The sequence below is a fragment of the Macrosteles quadrilineatus genome, unplaced genomic scaffold (genome assembly GCF_028750875.1).
Source record: "Macrosteles quadrilineatus isolate MER2022 unplaced genomic scaffold, UCM_ALF_1.0 Scaffold_3__2_contigs__length_128488019, whole genome shotgun sequence".
Taxonomy (NCBI): Eukaryota; Metazoa; Arthropoda; class Insecta; order Hemiptera; family Cicadellidae; genus Macrosteles; species Macrosteles quadrilineatus.
Window position 1 is genome coordinate 77,424,442 of NW_026542596.1, and position 20,673 is coordinate 77,445,114.

General features: G+C 33.1%; 1 protein-coding gene across 2 annotated transcripts in view; it reads right to left on the bottom strand.

The window, feature by feature from the left end:
- The window catches only part of LOC128990148 (uncharacterized), a 66,317-nt gene extending 56,119 nt beyond the window's left edge, over positions 1-10,198 (bottom strand). Inside the window, exon 1 of one of the 2 annotated variants that reach the window (XM_054412415.1) lies at positions 10,037-10,198. The gene's annotated coding sequence lies outside the window, so the exon portion shown is untranslated. The remainder of the gene's footprint in view (positions 1-10,036) is intronic. The other variant, XM_054412416.1, reaches the window with a different exon arrangement.
- Between the last annotated feature and the right edge of the window lie 10,475 nt (positions 10,199-20,673).

The following is a 20,673-nucleotide window of genomic DNA, read 5'->3' on the forward strand; positions in this document are numbered from 1 at the left end:
ATCCAGACAGTCTTTGTACAACTTTAGGCCAAATAAATAAATCCCCTACCTCAACCACACCGAACTTTCCGAAAATAAAGGAGCTTTTCGCTACAATGTAGATGACTATTTTCTAAAGGGAAATCCACCAAGTTACGCCTTTAAACTCCCTTTTTACGTTATAACAACGCACCATAAAAGATAACTCTCACTCTGATAACAATGGTTTTTATCACAGTGTTTTCCCTGGCGCATAAATGTACTCATTTAAATCTATGCTGTACACGAAAGTTTTCTTCTCGTACAGTAGGAAAATTACAAAGTGGTGTTATAGGACATAATGGTTTTAACCGCACTGTAGAATTGAGTTCATGTTAAAACACTCTGGTTTAAATTACGTAGTACATTTCCACGGTATGAACAAACTCCATGAAACTAATACTCCATAGACGTTATTCTATCTAACTTACAACACTCCAAACGTATTAACGAGCTGGGGTGAAGACACCCGCAAACAAGTATGCCTGAAGCGAAGCAATTACGATTGAAAACAATTATAAGAAGCTAAAGATTTGTGATAATTATTTGTCAATAATCTGTTATTATGTTAGTAAAAGAAGAAAACATAATAAAACAATTACAGTTAAATCATAATGAGTAATAGCTAATTCCCTAAAGGGAAATTCGCTAAAAAGCGATCAAGGCATTGTATAACTTAGCTTTATGAATTCTCACTCCTCTTTTGGGTGGTGTCAAAACCCAAGTCACACATTTGGATTTCAGCAACCAAGTAATCGGATACTCTCGGCTTGACCTTAAACATTTATTCATGGCTTTAGCATTTCCATTTCGTCACGGATAAATATTTGATATTTCGGATATATAAATTTGAGTTGTTTATTTTTATCTGTATAAGTTTGGATTATGTCTGGTTTCACAATGAAGTGATAAGGAGTGTCTAACGTATTTATTATGTATCTAAACTATTAAACTTGCTTTTTGTAAAAATAAAACAGATAAAACATAGAAGAGATAAGTTATTCTTTGAAATTACAAAATTATAATAATCTTACGTCTCTTGTAATTTAAATATTGTTAGATACTTCTATGAATATGATTGTCGCACAACGGACCATGGAGTAAACACTGAGATAGAAAGACCATTTGTTCAAATATTAAGAATAAAAGGCATGCCAAATATCAAATATTTGCACAACGTAATTTATACAGTCACTGAAGTATTAAACGGTTTGAAATGTTAAGTGATAAAAATAAATAATGAACTACCTACAGTTATAAATTGAAATGTATACATAATTCTTTGTAGGAAATTGTGTAAAACCTGAGAAAGACTAAAGTGTTTCTTACCTAATTTTAATCTTTCACAAGTAAGTCTCAACGCCATGTAAATTATTATTACAATGAATCTTCATTTAGATTCCAACCTCTAAACAATTTTGCAAATTCAAAATGCCGAAGACTTTAATGTGCGGTTTTACTAGGTTCGCCTAACAATAGAAATTTGCATTGTTGTTGCTTTTTTGTTTAATATCAATCATAGATTGCACAGCATACTTCCTCATCATCGACTAAACAACATATTATTTTAAAATTATGTGTATTGATTTAAATTTAAAGTAATCACTGCTATTTTTAGATGAATGTTAGTACGTTTCAGTAACCTTTCTTCTCTAATTACTGTAATTAATTAATTAATCTGCAATCATCACATTTTTCATAAAGTCTAATAAACCAGTAATCGATCACATAGTACGATAAAAATAAAATAATACAGCTTTATATTTTATTTTACCTTCCAGAAAGATATACTTTAAATTAGTAAAATGCCCTCTACAAAATAACACTTTTAACCGTGACTAAAAAACTAAGAACCACAATCATAAACAGGCGAACAATAATTGAAGTGGAAAGTGAGGTTATGAAAGTGAAAGCCATTGGAGCTGTGACGTTAGAATGAGAATGGCACTTGACAATCATCTGTCCCAGACATTAACTCATCAGGTGACAATCAGCTGTTTATGACACAAGACTGCATAATAACTGTCGCTTATTGTAATCAATGTTACCAACACTGATTGTTTAAATTGGCTAACCTGACTACAGGAAAATCTGATTGGTCAGCCTCATTAGCTTTCGTAAATGAATAACAACGGATAACATTGATCTCATTTGAAATAGTCATTTATTTTTACCAAAACATTATCTAAATGATCGATGAGATTGCGTTAAACATTTCTGATCTCATTCTGGAGGTTTAACATCATTTAACATTTTAATGTAATTCTAAATGTACTTAGCTCGTCATTGATGAGGATATGAATATAAAATCGATATGTTTTAAACCGAAACAAAAATAGTTTAGTTGTGTCAATTGCTATGTGACTTAAAGGTTATAACATTATTAGATCCACTACGTACTTTACTTGGTGTTATTATTATAATTTTATCATTGCTATCAACAAAACCTAAGAAATAAATATAATGCATTAAGTAAATTAAAAACTAGTGCACACTAATTAACAAAATACTTTGGGATTTTTTATGATAACAGGCTTACCTGAATGGGAAAAAGTTCAAACTAGCCCAAGAAACACAACACCTCACGTTATATATACAAAACAATAGAATATTTAACTGTAAATGACAGTGATTCTAACTAAGGAAAAGAAACTATATATATTGAAAAGTTGTGTGTCTCTTGTGCCTGTTTAGGATTCTTCACAAAAATCATAATAACCCTTGTGCTCTATGTTGCATTCTTAACAAAATACTTGTTTCACTATACATAATGTATACATAATGCACATACAATTTTTCATGATACCGTTTAGAGAGGGGAAAATTAATTATGGTTAGATTATTAATCTAATAGAAATGCGTATTTATAGGTATTTTAGATCGCATACGTTTTTCAATTCATTGAATAAAGGTATTAGGGATCAGATGGCAAATTCTTGAATCCTAAAAACCGAAGAACTTAAGGGGAATGTATTCACTTTAAAAAATTATATTGCAGGATTCGTTATATGAGTGTATTGCCAGTAAGTCATGATATTATTCATGTCAATTTATCGTCCTTTTTATAACGTCACTTAGATGGCACATTTTGTTGCCCAACGCCGAGTTTGAATTAATTGTATCCACAATATAAATTTATATCATCATTTACGAGAACATTGTGTTCTATATTGTGCTAATTCAAAAATGGTAACACTACTTTCTCCGAAAAGAAATATATCAAACCCAATGTATAACTGAATGATGGAAAACTAATGAATCAAAGGGTTTGTGTCTAGATTCTCACTTGGACGCCTCACTGATGGCTTGCGTCACTCACTCAGCCATCATGTGTCGGCTTGGCTTGGGCATACTGATGGCCGTATTACCAGCCAAGGCTCTCCTTGAGTTTCGACAGTAACTAAAGGCTGTATGTACAGAGACTAGTAGAAAGTGTTGTACTACTTACTGTAACTAATATTGAACATCTATAAATGTTAACTTTTATTTAGGTACTTTTGTTGGGATGTTTAAGATATTTGTTGCGATTGTACTTGTTTGATTGTTATGGTCAAAATCATCTTAGAGCTGGGTTATCAATGAGGTGTAAGTAAAACATAAGACTCTTAGCAAAACAAAAACAGTTTATGAAAGGAAAAATATACAATTTATTCCAAATTTTCATTTTATATATTGCAAATTTAACTTGTTATTTTTTCTCAGTATACGATTACTTACCTGTCCAATTTCCTCTGAAAAATAACCCTTTTAACCTCAAATCCAAACAAAACCTAAAATTACTGGAGATACTATTTAAATGTTACACAGGGTTAGGTTATGTACAAATTGGAAAAATATTAGTTATTATAGAGGACGCTAACATCTTTGTGTTCTAATTCAAATTATAAAAACTCGTTTAGGATTTAGACAACTAAACTATGACTTTACGAACCCGTTTTCAATATCTTTGCCACACTCGTATGTGGAAGTAAAATTAAATTCAATAGAAACGGGGGTTTTTAACAAGCAAAGTTAGGGCCATATAGCGATTTTTTACACTTATCCTGAAATAGTGGAAGCTCTTTATTTTGACCAAATAATGTCCGTTAAACATCAGCTGGTTTTAAAGCGTATTTCAAGCGTTAAAATAACTTCAAAGCAGGACTACTTTACTCAAAAAGTCAGTAGCTTTTTGATGGTTTGAAACTGGTCCTAGCTGTTCCTGATCATTGGATTTGGATCATGAAACAGCTGATCTTAGTCAGTAACAAAGCTACACAGATCTCACACTATTTTACACTCATCTTTCACTTATATTTTGGTTAAATACTAGGTGGCGTCCCTATCATAATAATTGTTAATTAATTGATAATTTGAAATAATATATCATCCATTATCAGTTTCAAATATCGTCGTGAATTTTAGACATAACCTTTTTGTGAGTAAATTCTTATCAAAATCATAAATCTTGATCAAAATTAAAACCTTAGGAGTGAGTTACAAATCTTATCAAAGAGGCAGAAGAAAATATTTAGTTAGTTCTGTTTAGTTATATGATTACAGTTAAAGAAGAAATTAGACCTAAGTCAGGATTTGAAATGGATGTCATTAAGTTAACAGTGACATGCAAGTACAGTCTTATATAGGCCTAGCAAACAAATTATAAATTTAGAGCTATTAGTATTATTTATTTATTCCAACGGCAAGATCACCAATTTACAATGTGGATGCAAGAAACCTATGTGGTAACAACATGCATGTTATCAGAAAACTTAACTAATTCTACATGGTACTACATGGTAATTCTACGCGATTATGTACTATTACGCGTTTTGCAATAACTCGCTTAATTTAGTCCAAGCGTAATACCATGGACCGTGCGTGCTTCTTTCATCAGTGGTACGCCTGTACACTGATAAAAAATGATAAAAATACAATCTTAAAAATCTTAATCTTAAGGTATCGTAACGGAAAAGTTTTAAAATAATGAACACAATGGCACATATTGTGGCAGAATCATTACTTCAGCATGAACGTGAGTTGCCTGCTAAAACATGCATATAGTAATCCTTGCTAAGTCTCTAACAGGTACACCCACAGTCGTATAATCAGCTGATTTTATCACTGTTGGTTTAGCCGTTTAGCCTGTTACACAGATACAAGGAAGTCTGTGTAAACCGCACAGCCTTGGCAATGTGGCACACGGTCGTGTGGTGGCAAACATGGCAAATGTGGCAAAAACTGATTTACGCTGAATATTAATCCACAGACCGCAAGTTATAAGGTGAGCTGCATTCGTCCGTCATTAAAAGTCATAACGAAAATGTTACGGGTGAAATGCACACATTAAGTAGGATTGATTTAATAGTATGTACTATAGAGGTTTAGTTGTGTTCATTTAGATGATGATGACGAATTAATGTGACGATAAATAAATTGCAAATGGTAAACCTTATTTTTCATTTTCCATCAGAATTATAATAGTCCAGTCGGCAGGTACAAAAAGAGGGGTTATACGGAAAAAGGTCTGAAGTTAATGGAACTTGGGGATATTGTTCAGGGATGATAAATCAGCAATTTTACAAGCTTTTGACCTCGTGGACCCTGTGGAAAAAAGAGGGTGGGGGAAAACTTCATTTTTTTTCATTTTCCTTAAATAGCTTTTCCCCTTTACTTCCTACTGAGAAACACACCGAAGACTTTTTGTAGAGCATTATATTTCCTACAATTTGACATTTCAAACATGGTTGTAGGTTAATTTGTTACCGAGAAATTGTATTTTTTTCTAAATTTATTTTTATTTTTAATCGAAAGAAAAATGAAAAAAATATATGAATTCAAACTAATATTTTTTGTTACACACACCATTATCCTTTTTCTATTATCACAAAAGTTTTTAGTAATTATGGTTCCTATTTATTTATAAGCACCATCTCTCGATACACCCTCTCCCAAGATCTCCCCTACCCCACAACACCACCCATCCATTCAACAAAAACCCCCAATTCTCAAAAGCTAATTTCTTCTGGGATAAAAACCAACCATATTATGTTCGTTTTGATATTGAACTGTCACCAACTAAGAATTGTCAAAGATTTTGAAGTTTTTTCACCATCTTCTTTTTTCCACAAGGTCCAAAACATGGGAAATGGTTGATTTATCATCCCTGAACAACATCCCCAAGTTTCATTAACTTCCGACCTTTTTCCATCTAAAACTACCTGCCAACTGGACTATAATAAGAAACATTAATTATTGGAACATAGTATCTATCCAGCTGCAGAGACAAGTACTGTATCAAGGACTATTTTAAGTAATTTACCTAACTCAATAGTTAAAATTACCCGATAAAAGGAATTCACTGACAATTACAATTAATTAAGATTCCCTGTTTAATATTTCTCCAAAAAAGTAACATAGGTTAATGATCCACATAATCTTAAAAATAATTGCTATTGACCACAATAAAAAAGATGGGTAATTGGTGTGACCTCGAGACTCTCGTAATCATGCTAAGCGATCAGATTACTTCCAATTACATTAATTCAACAATAATCAGACATAATTTGTATTTAAAATAAACATTAATTTTATAGAGATCACTCTTGGGTTAACGACTATAAAATAATTATTGTAAACCTTTAATTGGCCGCACGTTCAAAGGGGGATCATCAGGAGTAATTATACTGTGTGAGGTTTCACGGGTAAAAACCAAAAGGAAATAAGGTATGATTAGCACACGATGGACTTGGAGGCCGAACAATAGCACAAGTGTGCGTGCCCAAGGTTCTTCTGAAACGTGGCTACAATCCTTTCTGATGAATAAACAACTGTTAACCAAGCTATTGGACATGAATGGTATACCTCCATTAAAAACATACTAAATCCAAACCATCTACTCAAATGTGAAATTTGAAGAAAAATTATTACTGTGAAATACGTCAATTAATTAAAGAGACACAATTAATTTTTTGAAAGACGTTGTACGGTTCTGTTGTATTCTAGGTTAAAAAAACAAACCAAAATGATTTGATGTTTCACAAATCTTATAAGACCATAAATGATCCATATAAACAAAAGGATTTTATTCTGTTTTAAAGTAGAAATTCAATTTATTACAGCGTAAGAGGGTTCTACAATTCAAGATGGCGACTAAACATGCTAATGTCCCTGAACAAGCTTCTACGGTACATTCTAATACTAATTAGTTTCCAATGATTGTGTGCTTGTTGTGCTCTTAATATATCAATGCTTGCAGTGGGTGGAGCAAAAATAATTTTTAACTATTATTTAGAAGTTAAACTCGCATGTGAATAAGACTAAGCCATAAGTTCATCCTTACGCACAATTGTAAAACATGTAGTGCTCGTCGAGCAATCGAAATATCACCGGTTCTATCCTGAGAGTCGGTCGCCATTTCATTGAAAGGTATTAAAGTATTAAAGTGTCTTTTTGATGGTACGAGAGTGGACCCAACTGTTCCTGATCGTTAAGATTTAGATAGTCCTGGCAAATGAAACAGCTGATCTTCAGTTACAAAACTACACACACAGGTCATCTCACTCCACTCTACAATTGACTGTAGCAATATTTTTATTAAAAAGAACCTAGTTGTATGAGCTAGTCACAGAATGCGCTAGTGTCTAAAGTTCTAAGTCAAAGGTTCTATTTTATACCTTATTTTTTGTTGCTGGTCTATTTGATTGATGGGTCATACAAGTTGCTTTAGCTCACCATAACTCATTCCCTAGGTTTGACTTGGTAAACAAATTTGTGTATTCGACAGAATTTATTAATTTAGAAAATTAGATTAGTGCAATCTGTCGGTGGCTCACATCAACTACGACGTGTTTTGGTAACAAATCTGGCTATAACTTTAACATGGGGATGGAATGTCCAGTTCTAATTATTCTACACTCATCTTGCATACACATTCAGCTTAAAGTTCTTATCTAGGGGTTTGTCATTGTCCTAATGATAATTGAAAGTAATAGTAGAATAACATAAGCCTTACGGTAACTTGACTAACTTCCAAACTTATATGGAGTTATTAATTACTCTGGTCCTTTATCAAAACACAACTACTGGGTGAAAATAGTGCTCCAGTCTGACAAGTTCTCATTCAACAAGTGAAACGAACTGCTGGCTGCCATAGACTACAAGTAAATTAGTTCTCTCCAAAATAGATGAAATAGAGCGATAACTCTTGTTTGACGTTATACTATACTGAGTTGACGTTATAGTACTGAGTACTGGTGTTTATACGAAGATCTTAACTTCAAATCAGAGTGCCAACAAAACAACAAGTCAAGGTCTCGTCAAATCGTGTCTAAAGTTAGCCATTCCTAGCAAGGATAAGGATGGATGAAAGCGAATGATTGACTTTCAACCGTATTCTGTCGTAATCTTTTGTGTGCACAATCAAAATTCTACGTTCATTCATTGTTGGATGCTTCAAAGCTTAAACGTGAAGTGGTAAAAGTGTAGGATTCCTATCCAGCGGTTTTGAGTTGCAGAAAGAAACCTTGGTATGCGTAACAGTTCATCTAGCCTCGCACAGGTCTACAACATGTTAGCCTCGCACGCAGGTACAAGGAATTTCCTAGATACACTCCAGTTGGCACAGAGTATGTAGTGTGTAATCTTCACCCAATGTTCCTGTCTTGCACAACAGGGAACTTTCCGGACATTCTGGGAAAAGTAAAATACCGTGTGATTCAACACGCGGATACTACCTAGATAAGTGTGGTTAGAAGTGCCAAGAGTAATAAATGATCATTTAATCATTTACTTAAAAAAAAAGACTTTTAACTATTCTCTTAAAGTTTTTTTTTTATATCAAATTAACAAATCGTTATTAGTGTTGTGCATACCAATAGTGTAGAGAAGATTTAACTGCCTCTTAGAGAGTTAAAATTATTTTACATTGAGCCCAAATTACAAATGAAATTAAATATGTGAAATTAATTGAGACAGCAATTGGTCCAATATTGAAAATTGAAAATAAACAATTACCATTCTAATGACGTTTGGAATTGTATTGCGAGTTATTATTGAAATTGGAAGAGTTACGAAACAACTATACCTAATAGGAAAATAAATTTCATTTTTTTTTTATTATAAGTTCACCAAGTTAAAATCCGTGTTTTTATTGCGTAGCTTGGCACAATTAGTGAGTGATGTCCCCAACGCCAGTTGTCCAATCTTGGTTTGGCAATGTGGATTTTCAATTACATAAACCAATACAGGTTGTAAAGTAATAATTCTAGTCTTGTCCCCACTCCACCCTACAACCCCCTACCACTGGATTCCTTTCACTCCCCACTCCCCACGCGCCCCGTGTGATTATACTCATAGACAGTAAAAAATATTGGATTACCCAAACATTTAAATCTAAAAAGCCCCAAACATAAATGTAAAAAGTCAAAATTTTTAAGGCTAATCTTGTCAGGCTGTTGAAGGAATGGAGACTTAAGGGTTTGGTTACCTCAGACTGGCTTGATTAGATACAAAGTTATTGTAATTTATTGAATGCTGAGTTGAAAAGGCTAACGCTTAAGGACACAAATTTAACACTAACATTTTACTTCTATTTGTTTGTATTATGTAATTTTTATACACAGTGTACTATAATCTACTAATGGCAAACGTTATGGGCAAAAATTGGCTCTTACGTATTATATCGACCACACCTAATAATTATAACCTAACCTAACCAAAGGGTGGACTATGTTTATAGGTTACGAAGATGTAGTCAACTAATTAAAATCGTATTTGGAAGTCGATTTGTCGGTGTGGTCGGTATTGTACTTTACCGTAAAATTGAATACCACATAGGTTAAGAAGCATTTGTATGACCTGTCGAATTTCCGACCCATTTCACTAACGATAATTTTTTTAATAAAACAAAAAATCCATATACAAAATGAATATCCCGTGATAGCCTATCTCAAACGTCCATAAACCTTGTGACCTCTTAAAATATTACATAAATCACAGGAGAACGTAAAAAAATTGTACAAACTAGGAAGACACTTACCGTATGATGTTCGGCGCTACCAGGAAGTGTCGGCTGCGAGTGTGGTAAGAGATGGTAACGTGCGGCGAACGACAAGCTCACGTTCACTCACTGTACTGAGCGGGACTGGAGGAGAGAGTGATAAGGAGGGAGCAGGGGGAGCCAAGTTACGTCCTAGTGAAAGCAACAGTGTCCACGGGTGTCCGCTGCAGTGAGTATAAGTGCAACAATTGGTGCAACAATCGATTGTAGATGCAAGGTCAAGATGCGCGTGGTTGATTGTTGCGGATTTGCTAGGAATAATTGCGATGTGTCGATAAGGTTTCGCAAATTATTAGATTTCTTCATTGGTGCAATAAAATGTACAATCAACCAGTACTAGAGCAGTTTTTCAAATTGGTTTGTTTTTAAACTCATTTGAAAATTTTTAAATTTTAACATTGGCCTAACGGTTTGTTAAGAAACTATGTTGGTTGAACAAAATAAGAAAGGAAAAGTAAATAAAAGTCTTTTAAAATGTGTTTATAGCAAGCTATCCACGGTATACTAGCAAATTACAATATACAGTAAAAAGGGAAAAACATCAGCTGTTACTATTGAGCAAAGATTACACTGAAGATTATTCGATATAGGGGTACAACAAACTATACCGAGCCATGGCTCGGTCCCCAGGTACTGTTAACTTAATAAACAATTTATAATTTAATTTTCTAGACTGGGTCAATGTTTCTAAGTGTTAGTCGTTATCCACTTTGGATAGGCATGTGGAAAAAGGTTTGGAAAAGTGTGATGAACTAGTAGCTGAACTATTCATAGGATAATTACATTGAAATAATATGTAAACTTTTTATTCCCAATTTGATGAAGCTCTGAAGGTCGACCTTGTAGCCTACATAAGGCACGTATACACAATATTTTATTTAATATCACACGGGGTACAGTCAAAAGGTTGAAGACTCATTGCCTGAACATGTAAGAAATATAATGATGATATCGCTTATTTTATTTATTTTGAGAGTTTTAAGACATTTGATAAGCAATTTCTACTTGACTTTGGGTTGAAACTGCATATCAAGAACTAAATACTATTAGAATAACACTACCGACGAGTTTTTTTTAAAGGAGTTCTATAGTGTTCCATAATTTACAACAGTTAAAACTTTGTGTATAGTTCCGCTAGTAAAGTTAAATTTATTTAATACACTTAATAGTGCTCAAAAACAGCACATGCCAATTAGATTGAAGCATCGAGAATGAACATAGAAATATTGTGGGAAGAGGTATTCAAAATACAAAATAATAAAACAAACCACATACCATACTGCATTGATTTATTATATAGCACTCCTCGAACTCATTTCTTGTTCATTTCTTGTGTATTATTTTTATTTTTTTTTACAAAAGAACTAAACTAGGCCTAATAGGGGCGCTAGTGGTGCCTTATAATACAGGACTATCCAATACATTATTCTGCTTTCTCTAAAATTACATAATTGGGGTTTTAGGTGTTGAGTCATTGTTTTGGAAGTCAAATGTGGTTTTCACTCATGAGCTTTTTAAATGTGACGCAGATCTATGACATCATACATTTTTTGTGTTACATTTTAAGTCGAATTATATCATCGTTTAGATAGAACATTGATTTTGTAGAACATATAGTATATTTCATCACTATACATGTTTACTATCAGGCCAGAGACAAACCTTGTTTATGTTTATGATTCATACAGTTTATGTTTTAATATTCATGTTAACACCCTTTTTCATAGCTCCAATAGCCTACTCAAGAATACAATATCCACTGATATACTGGATGTATTAATAAATGCATAATTAATTTCCGCAATCCCAAAAGATTTTGTCACCAAACATCTTTCAATATAATAAACTACAAGAAATATTGTGATTGTGTCACCATAAGATTATTATGGCCAAAGTGGCAATCACTTGAGGGAAATTACTGTTTAAGTTGTTAAATTACATGGAATTCACCACAACGAGGTAGGAAACACAGCCACAGTGTTATGTGGCAAAATAGCCACTCCGATGACTACAGTCGTGTTTTCTTATGTTTATTATATGTTTTTTTGTTCCCCTTATACAGTATTATTATAAGTAAATTACATAAATTATAAATTAAACGTTACACAGCTGAACGTGATTCCGTTCAATAATTGAAACTCGAATTTGAAATTGTTATGAATTTAGCCAAGCAATTTTACCAGTTTGTACAAGGTTGTTCGCTACAATTCTTTTGTTGACGAGTAACTTAGCCATAAACGAATAAGTTAAGTATAACAACAGAATGGTTATTCAAAGGTAAGTTAACAATGATTTCACAACATGTATATTATGATCTTCCCATTGGCATAGGGACACCACCTAGGTGCGTATTTGATCTAATATGAGTGTAGAATAAAAAGTGATAGTCCTTGTAGATTTCTACTGACTAAGATCAGCTGTATCTAGCCAGGACCATTTAAGTAAAGCCATTGACTATACACAGAATAGACTTCCCATGTAATGTAAAAATTTGAAGCCAAAAAAACGTGGTGCAATCTGTTGAGGTGGTCACCAACTAATGACAATATTCTGTGTTAAGTGATAAATCAATCACCTGTTTGCTATGATACTGCATTGGTTTTAATAAATACTAGTGGTCGTCCAGTGGTCGAAATCTCGACCAAAAATATGTATTGTACACGCATCGACTATTGGATACTGAAGTAGACATCCCATCTATATGGACCAGCTGTCGTCATTTTTTTAATATAAAACATTGTAATTTTGTGAGCCATACAGAATGCATGTCTAAAATTCTAATTTATACCTTATTTTTTGTTGCTGACAAAGTGAATGAGTTGCTATAGCTAATAATAAGTTATTCCAAAAGTTGACTTGGTAAAAAAACATCATTTATTCGACAGAAATTAGTAATTAGATCAGCGCAATCTGGTGATGGCTCACATTAACTACGACGAATTTAATTTAAAAACTGGTGAAAGCTTTAACATGGGGATGGAATGACTATATACTAGTAGTAGTACTAAGTAGTAGTAAGTAGTAAGTAGTAGTAGTAAGTAGTAAGTAGTAGTAGTAATACTAGTAGTAGTAGTAAGTCAAAGGTACAGACTTTCCTATTTTTTACCCAAGCTGAAAATAAAAAATGTGATTGGAATTTCTTCCATTTGTTTTGATTTTATGTTTATATTTTGTTGTTATTTCGTCACCATCATGGCAACCCATAAGACCCATGTTAATATTTTAAAATTTCGAATTCATTTTTTGTGCTTATTTTGAGCCTATTTTAATTTATAAAGGGATTCTGCACATCTACAGAAAAACATATTTCTAACACTATGCGTAGATTTTCTTTACGATGCACACGAGCTGAGAAAAGAGAAGCATGCTTGTCTATTAATATATAGAGAGATAGATTCAACCCAATACACTAGTAAACTCTGAACTTCGTATATTTTCTTGGCTTCAAACTGTCTTACTACATGGGAAGTATATTCTGTGTATAGTCAATGTAAAGCCCAATGAATTTCCCCAGAATAAAACTGACAACCCTGGCAAGCGAAATAACCACTCAGCAACCCAGCCAGTTTCAGTTGTGACGTATTAAACTCATTAAACATGTTCCCTTCATCAAAAGTTGCCATGAATAATTGTAGTCTTCACATTTTAGTCACTAAAAATTACTAAAGCGTATAATGGTTGTGTGCAATAAAAACTTTATTTGATGTGTATTAAATTGCAGTATATTTTTGACAAATTATTTGACAAACCAAATAGCAGGTAAAGTTGCCATAGCTTATTTAGTTTATCGTAGCATTTTATCAGCCAGATTGGTATTAATAATTTGAGAATTTAATATAATAACTTGCAATAATACTCGATACTTCAGTACATTAATAGTCTTCTGTCCAGTAAACAAGTCCATATTGGTTGAAAATAACTGAACCACCAGTCAAATACTCAACCAACCAACAAACCTCATTTACGATTATGATAGAATAGTTGACATTAATATGAACCTCATACAAGTAAAATATTTAATATCCTTTCGTCAAGTAAATAATTGAAATGTCTTGAAAACTACCATAGATAAAACAGATTTCTCATCCTTATGGAACAGCTGAAGACAATTTTATTGTTAGTTCTGTACGGTTTATGTAGAAGTCGTGTTTTGTTTTACGTTATTTCAATTTGTTTTTCGTTATTACAGTAATTTAAAACCTTGTTTAACCAAATAATACGAATGAAACTACATAATTAACCAACAGACAAACAGACCATTAGTAGGCTTTCAAAAACTCTTTATATGCTAATCCTGGTAGAAATGAAATTGTCTTGCTGTTTAGAAGTGTCAGGGAATACTGTATCACTAAAAGGTTATCTATAGTTACATAAATTTAGGATATTTTTGTCAGGCCCCAACCCAAGAAAAGCAACAAATGCATCGTTCCTTTTTTTATTCAATGGTAAATAATAGTTATGAATAGACAGGGTGTTTTTTTTTAACTTGCATCTTTCTTTATGTAAAAACCGCAATAGATAGAAATATGCAGTTTGCGGGAATCATCTATTGACGTAGAGGGCCCAATTTTTTTTAATTCAAGGCTACATTCACATTCCCCCCTTTCCCCCCTGACCCCCAACTTAATTTTTTTAAATAGCAAGGTACCCCTTGTGACATATCAAATGAAAGAGCATGAAAAAAGAAAATGTTTGATGAAAAAAATTGAAAATCGGTTCATAAATTTGTGAGATATTAAAATAGGCATTCGGGGAGTGAAAGAACTTTCTTTTCTATTAATTTACCTTGATAATCTACAGCAAAAAGTTTAAGGTAAAGTCACTACAGCTCCAAGGCATCATGATTATTTACAGGTTCATCAAAACATCTGATTAATTTAATTTGTTTGTAAACATGTTTACTAACCTATGTTGAACCTTCAATCGTGAAATGTACACTTTTAATTATGCCAATTTAGCGAGTTATAGTTTAAAATTTTGAGTTTGTAATTTGTGCTAATTCTACTACATATAATATTATATGTTTTTGTATTTTATGTACACGTTTTATGGCTATCATTGCCATGAACACGGTTTTACGTAAGTAATGTAAGATACGTAATGTTAAGTTAGCTTTTTATTGGTTTTGTAGTTTGATGTATCCTACGGTATGAAAAAAAATTGATCTGTTTAGGGGTTTTCTAATATTTTTTTATACCTCTGGGGTGAAATAGAAAATTACGCTTTGATACTTAAGTAAAAAGTTAGGGAAGTTTGTTTTAAAGGATACTTGAAAAGTATAAGGATGTTGCAATTTTGTAAATTGGTATACTTCCTTTAAACCTTAATTTTTTTTAACACTTAAAAATATAATTCGGAATCCTTGTGAGTTACTTGAAATGATCCAGTTATGAGTAAACCTTGATGTAAATGGTACATCTATTCGAAAATATGTATTGGGTAGCCTTTGCATATACTTGTCTGGTATTTACTAGATTTTAAGAATCAGTTAAGATTTTACCAATCTCGATTTTAAGAAGTGCATCTAACATAAAATTAAGGGTCAGGCCTATGCATTTTAGGGTCTGCACCCGATTTTTGAATGCTTTTATTCTACTCGTGATTCAAAAGTCTGGAAAGGCGTTGGAAGTAAAAACTGTTACGAAATAAGCAATGTGTATACGAAAACACAAATTGATCACTGATTTTATTTAGGCATATGACGTTGGAAGTAAAATAAGCAATGTGTATATGAAAACACAAATTGAACACTGATTTTATTTAGGCATATGGGGTTTATGCGGATTCGTGACTGCATTAAGTATTTCTAAGTAAGGTTAGATTAGGAAGGTAAAGTGTAGGTTATATTACTGACTATATATAGTCAATGGTTATAATCTACCGGGTCGTTATTTATGTTACATCCATTTTGGTGTTAGCGATTAAATATTGAGGGAACGATTTAAAAATGCATGCAACTTTCTTAAATGGCTTTGAAAAACACTATTTAAGGCACTAAGTATTCTTTTTAACTAATCTAGCAGATTGACAATACAGAATGTTTTACATATCACTAAACAAAAATTAGGTACGTAAATAGTAGAGTATTACACCTACTTTACTCTAGACGCACTATAGTAAAGTAAGTATCTCGTTCTTATGTTCCCCTATGTTGTTGCTAATTTGAGAAAAAACACGTAGTTGAACCGAATCACCGGTAGAGTGCGCTGCTAGTTCTCGTTTTGTAGTGCCATAGACAATTTGTCTATGGTAGTACCATAGATGATTTTTCTATGGTTTTTTTTATCTATGGTAGTACCATAGATAATTATACAAGGGAGTATGCATAATCTATGGTAGTACGTACAATTTGCAACGACACAAAACTGGAAGGGCAACTTACTGAGTTTGAAGCTCATATGTTTTCACCAAATATCATTGTATGACAAGTCAAACGAAAAATCTTAACATTAATAATAGTACACAATATGAGTAGCTCATTCTGCTATGTTCTCTGTCAGAAAATAATCCTCGGGCTGGTCCATATACATCGTATGTCTGAAAGAAAGGGCGTCTTATAAAATAAGCAAATCAGACGGCCCCATTACTCATAGTATTGAAAACTACTACAGAAAATATAGCTTATATGAGATATTAACATAGTAAACTGTATGAGGCTCCCACTAAACAATATTCTCTAGTACGCAATCTAACAATATTCTCCCCCTAGCTTGTGCTATAGTATTCGTATTAGTTTTGTTATTTTAGTATCTAAAATCAAAAGTAATCGTTACTTGTATGGTTTTCAGACGTACATCATAACAGAGACGACTGATACATTTATTTTATGGCGACAGAATAAAACATACAATGGGATTGATTTGTTGTTCATTAAACCAAGTGCTTTGTATTATTGTAAGTATACTCTTGCCTGTTATATGCAATTTTAATACTGATTTACTTGTAATTAAAAATATTTATCTGACCTAGGCAGTAGGCATGTTAAGAGAGGTTTTATATTATCAATAGCATTGTGTAATGTGTATGCCTTGAAAGTATCTTTCCACTACATCCAAGCATATTTCATTAGTATTTTCACTGCTAAATTTTATCTACACTGAGTATAATAGTGGCGCGATTGATGTAATGGCTACAACGCTGAACTTCTTACCAAAACCTCGGGTTCAAATCCCACCAAACACTCATGAATTTTCTTTGGTAATCTTGTGTAATAGAGAGCACATAGCTAGAGGTATACTTACAAAATATTATTTTTAGAACTGCAGAACTGTCGTTGCTTTGAAGACATTCTTCTTCAATTAGCCCATACGTTAGTTCAATTTAAAATATAATTAGAACTGACAAATTCTTTGTCCTTGAAATAATATTGTAACAATGTTTTTCACATATTACAATAAACTTGGATAAATAAGTATTAATATGATAACACACATTTCGTTATACAATGCGTTTGCTTGTTCTTCGGCACACTATTTAGGCCTACCCTAAATCATGACAGAAATGTTGTATAAACAATCCATTGCAAGATAAATCCGGTTCCTTTTATGGCTTAGGGCCTAGTTAATATTTTTCATAATATTAGAAAAACTGATCAAATAAATCTTTGACTAAATTAGACAATAGTATACAACGTAAACCAACATTTTCATAACTTTTCAGTACACAATTTTGTTTTAAAACTTAGTTGGATTTAAGTATTTTTATTTTACAGATCACGCTGCAATGCTATCATGCGCGACTGGAATACCCAGAACACGGTAAGGTTTTGCAATTTGCAAGTATTCTTTTTCATTTGATGTGTCATGTTATTGGGATAGCTACAATGTAAATTAACTTAATTAACTTAATAAATTTACTGATTCATGCGTAATATACTCCTGCAGCAGTAGTAGAACAGAATTACTGAATATCAGCAAGACTGGTAGTAGAGAACAATATCTAGCTAACCTAATACTAATCCAATACTTAGATTACAGTTTATTTATTCTGTTTCCATCTTTATCAATCCAATACAGTACAATATGGAACAATAAGCCACACGAAAACAACTGACAAGAAGTATGTAACAAAAATAACCAAATACAAAAGTGATTGCACAGTTTGGTTCATCATTTAAAAATATTGAAATAATTTAATAGGTATTCATCACCAGTGAGCAAAAGTATTACAGTTGACTTGAAACTTGCTGTTCACACCAACAATCTTTTGCAACTGAATATGTTAAAGCTAGATATTATATCAATGCCTATTTAGTGTCTTGCCAGAAGAAGGACCTTATAAAAAAGTAAAAAGATTTTCATTCTCTTTTCAGAAATGGGATACGTTGACAACTCGTATGTCAGACCAAATGATGCTGAAGCAACAGACATTTCTTTGTCATCTTTAAATGAGGAAGCGAAAAATATCAACGAATATGACTTAAAGAGTGAAGACACTAAAATGTTAGGCAATAAAGGAATGGATTTACACAGCCATAGTAATTCAGGTATTCGAAAAGAAAATAGTCTTTATCACAATGGCCATTCCGGGAAGCAGAGATCAAAACAGGAAAGGACTCATTCAAGATATGATACAAAATTTGAATCCTTCAATGAAAGGGATGATCAGGTAGAGAGTTTATTTGAAGATGGACTGTCCGGCCATGATTTCGAAACTGGGCGTTTTTCTATGACCAAACCTTCAGACGTTGCCAATATGTCAGCCATGTTAGGTACCGGTCCAATACCTTTGAGGTTGAGCGACCAAACGACTAAAGAACCATCATTGCATCCTGTTGTAGGAGAAAACAATACAAACATAGCCATTCATGAGTTGGACAATGTAGCTAATGTATCCTTAGAACAAGACAATTTGGTTTCATTTGTTGATGGGCCTAAAAGGGCAAGAAAAAACAAATTAAAATTACGCAACGACTTCAGAAAAACGAATGAAGCTATGACGAACTGGAACAATATGCTAATGCCAATTAGGAAATCTAAGAAAAGTAGGATTTTTCAAAACCATGGTCACATCGCTGGACAAAAGAAAACTAACGTAAAAGAAGGTATTAAGACCGCTGAAAGAAAATACAAGACTATCCCAAACAAATCACCAAGTGAAGGAAGGAGAAACGTAAACCATCCTTTTCACAATGCAAAAGAACAATTTGCAAATCTCAGTGTCATTAACAAAAGTCTCCAAAAAGCAGCTAGTAAAAATTTTGATTTAAATAATAAACAAGTCAGCTTTTTTAATGGGGAGGAATCAGCCGTTGAAAAAGAGCCCATGAAGAAGGTAGTGGACAAAATAAGTGACGAGGATGCAAAGAAACTATGTTTACTAAACGTCGAACGAGAGATTAGTGAAGAACAACAAACATCGCTGCGAGATGAAACTGCAGAGGTTGAAACGAAAAATGGCAATGGAAACTATCGAAAGGCTCCAAACAAAGGTATACGAACTAAAATAGAACATGACGATTGGTTGGATCACGTAACACTTCTGCCAGTAACTGATTTTAGTGTAAGAAAACACAAAGCTTATAAAAATCATGGATTACATGAAAGTAAAAGTGATATGTCTGAAGTATCACCTATACATATAGACAATACTGGTAACAGGAAAACTGAGGTTGGTAGTTCAGGAGAAAAGAAAAAGGGAAACAAATTTAAAAATTTTGTTTCTGGCGTGTTATTAGCCAACCATGGCAATAAGAACGGTAAAAGGGATGAAAGAGACATCAACTCGAGGGTCATCAGGCATGATTCACAGTCGCCAATTGCAAGAAGCATTTTCAGTCGTCATATGGATACAGATGATTTATTCGAAGGTGAAATGAATGACATGGATACAAAAAATAATGAAAAAAGTTTCTTCAAGAACAACGATGAGAACAAGGACGCCAGTAGCATAAGTGGGGAAAAGAACGAAGATTATTATCAATATGATTCAAATTTGAGCGAAAGTGACAAATCCGCAACCGAGTTTTGTATTGCAAACAAAACAGTTGTGACAACGCAAACTAAGGCTACACTTTCCTCAACAGATACCCCACTTCCAACGCAGCCGACAAGAATTCCTAACAAACATAAAACTACTTTACAGACAAACGATAAACAAGAGAAAGATACTTTAGATAACACAAACAACAGGTTCGGTCAAAGAAATAACACAATGGATTCTCATGAAATGTTTCTCAGTGGTCAGTTAGCTGACAGGTTTGTTAGTGAAGTGCTAAAGAAAGTCAAATTGGCGAGAAAGGTTGCCCGAGAGTTGGGTTACAGCAATGAAACTGATGAGACGTGTGACAGATGTGTTGAGCTAAAAGAGACAATTCTCCCTAACATGACTGTGATGAGGAATTCGTTAGAAAGATGTTCGAGGAACATCACAAATGGACAAAAATGCTGCGCCGTGCCAAGACCGATGCAAAAGTATCTAGATATTTTGGTCTCCTTTGAGAAAGAAAACGAAAATAACTTTTACAACAAAATTCAAGACGACAGCAGTTTTATATTTACCGGAGATTACCCCGAGTCACCCTTAAAAGAGGGAAGTAATACAAAGATTGAGGATAAATACATGGAAGAAGGTTCAATAATTAAAGACGCAATTGACGGACAACACTTACGGGAGGA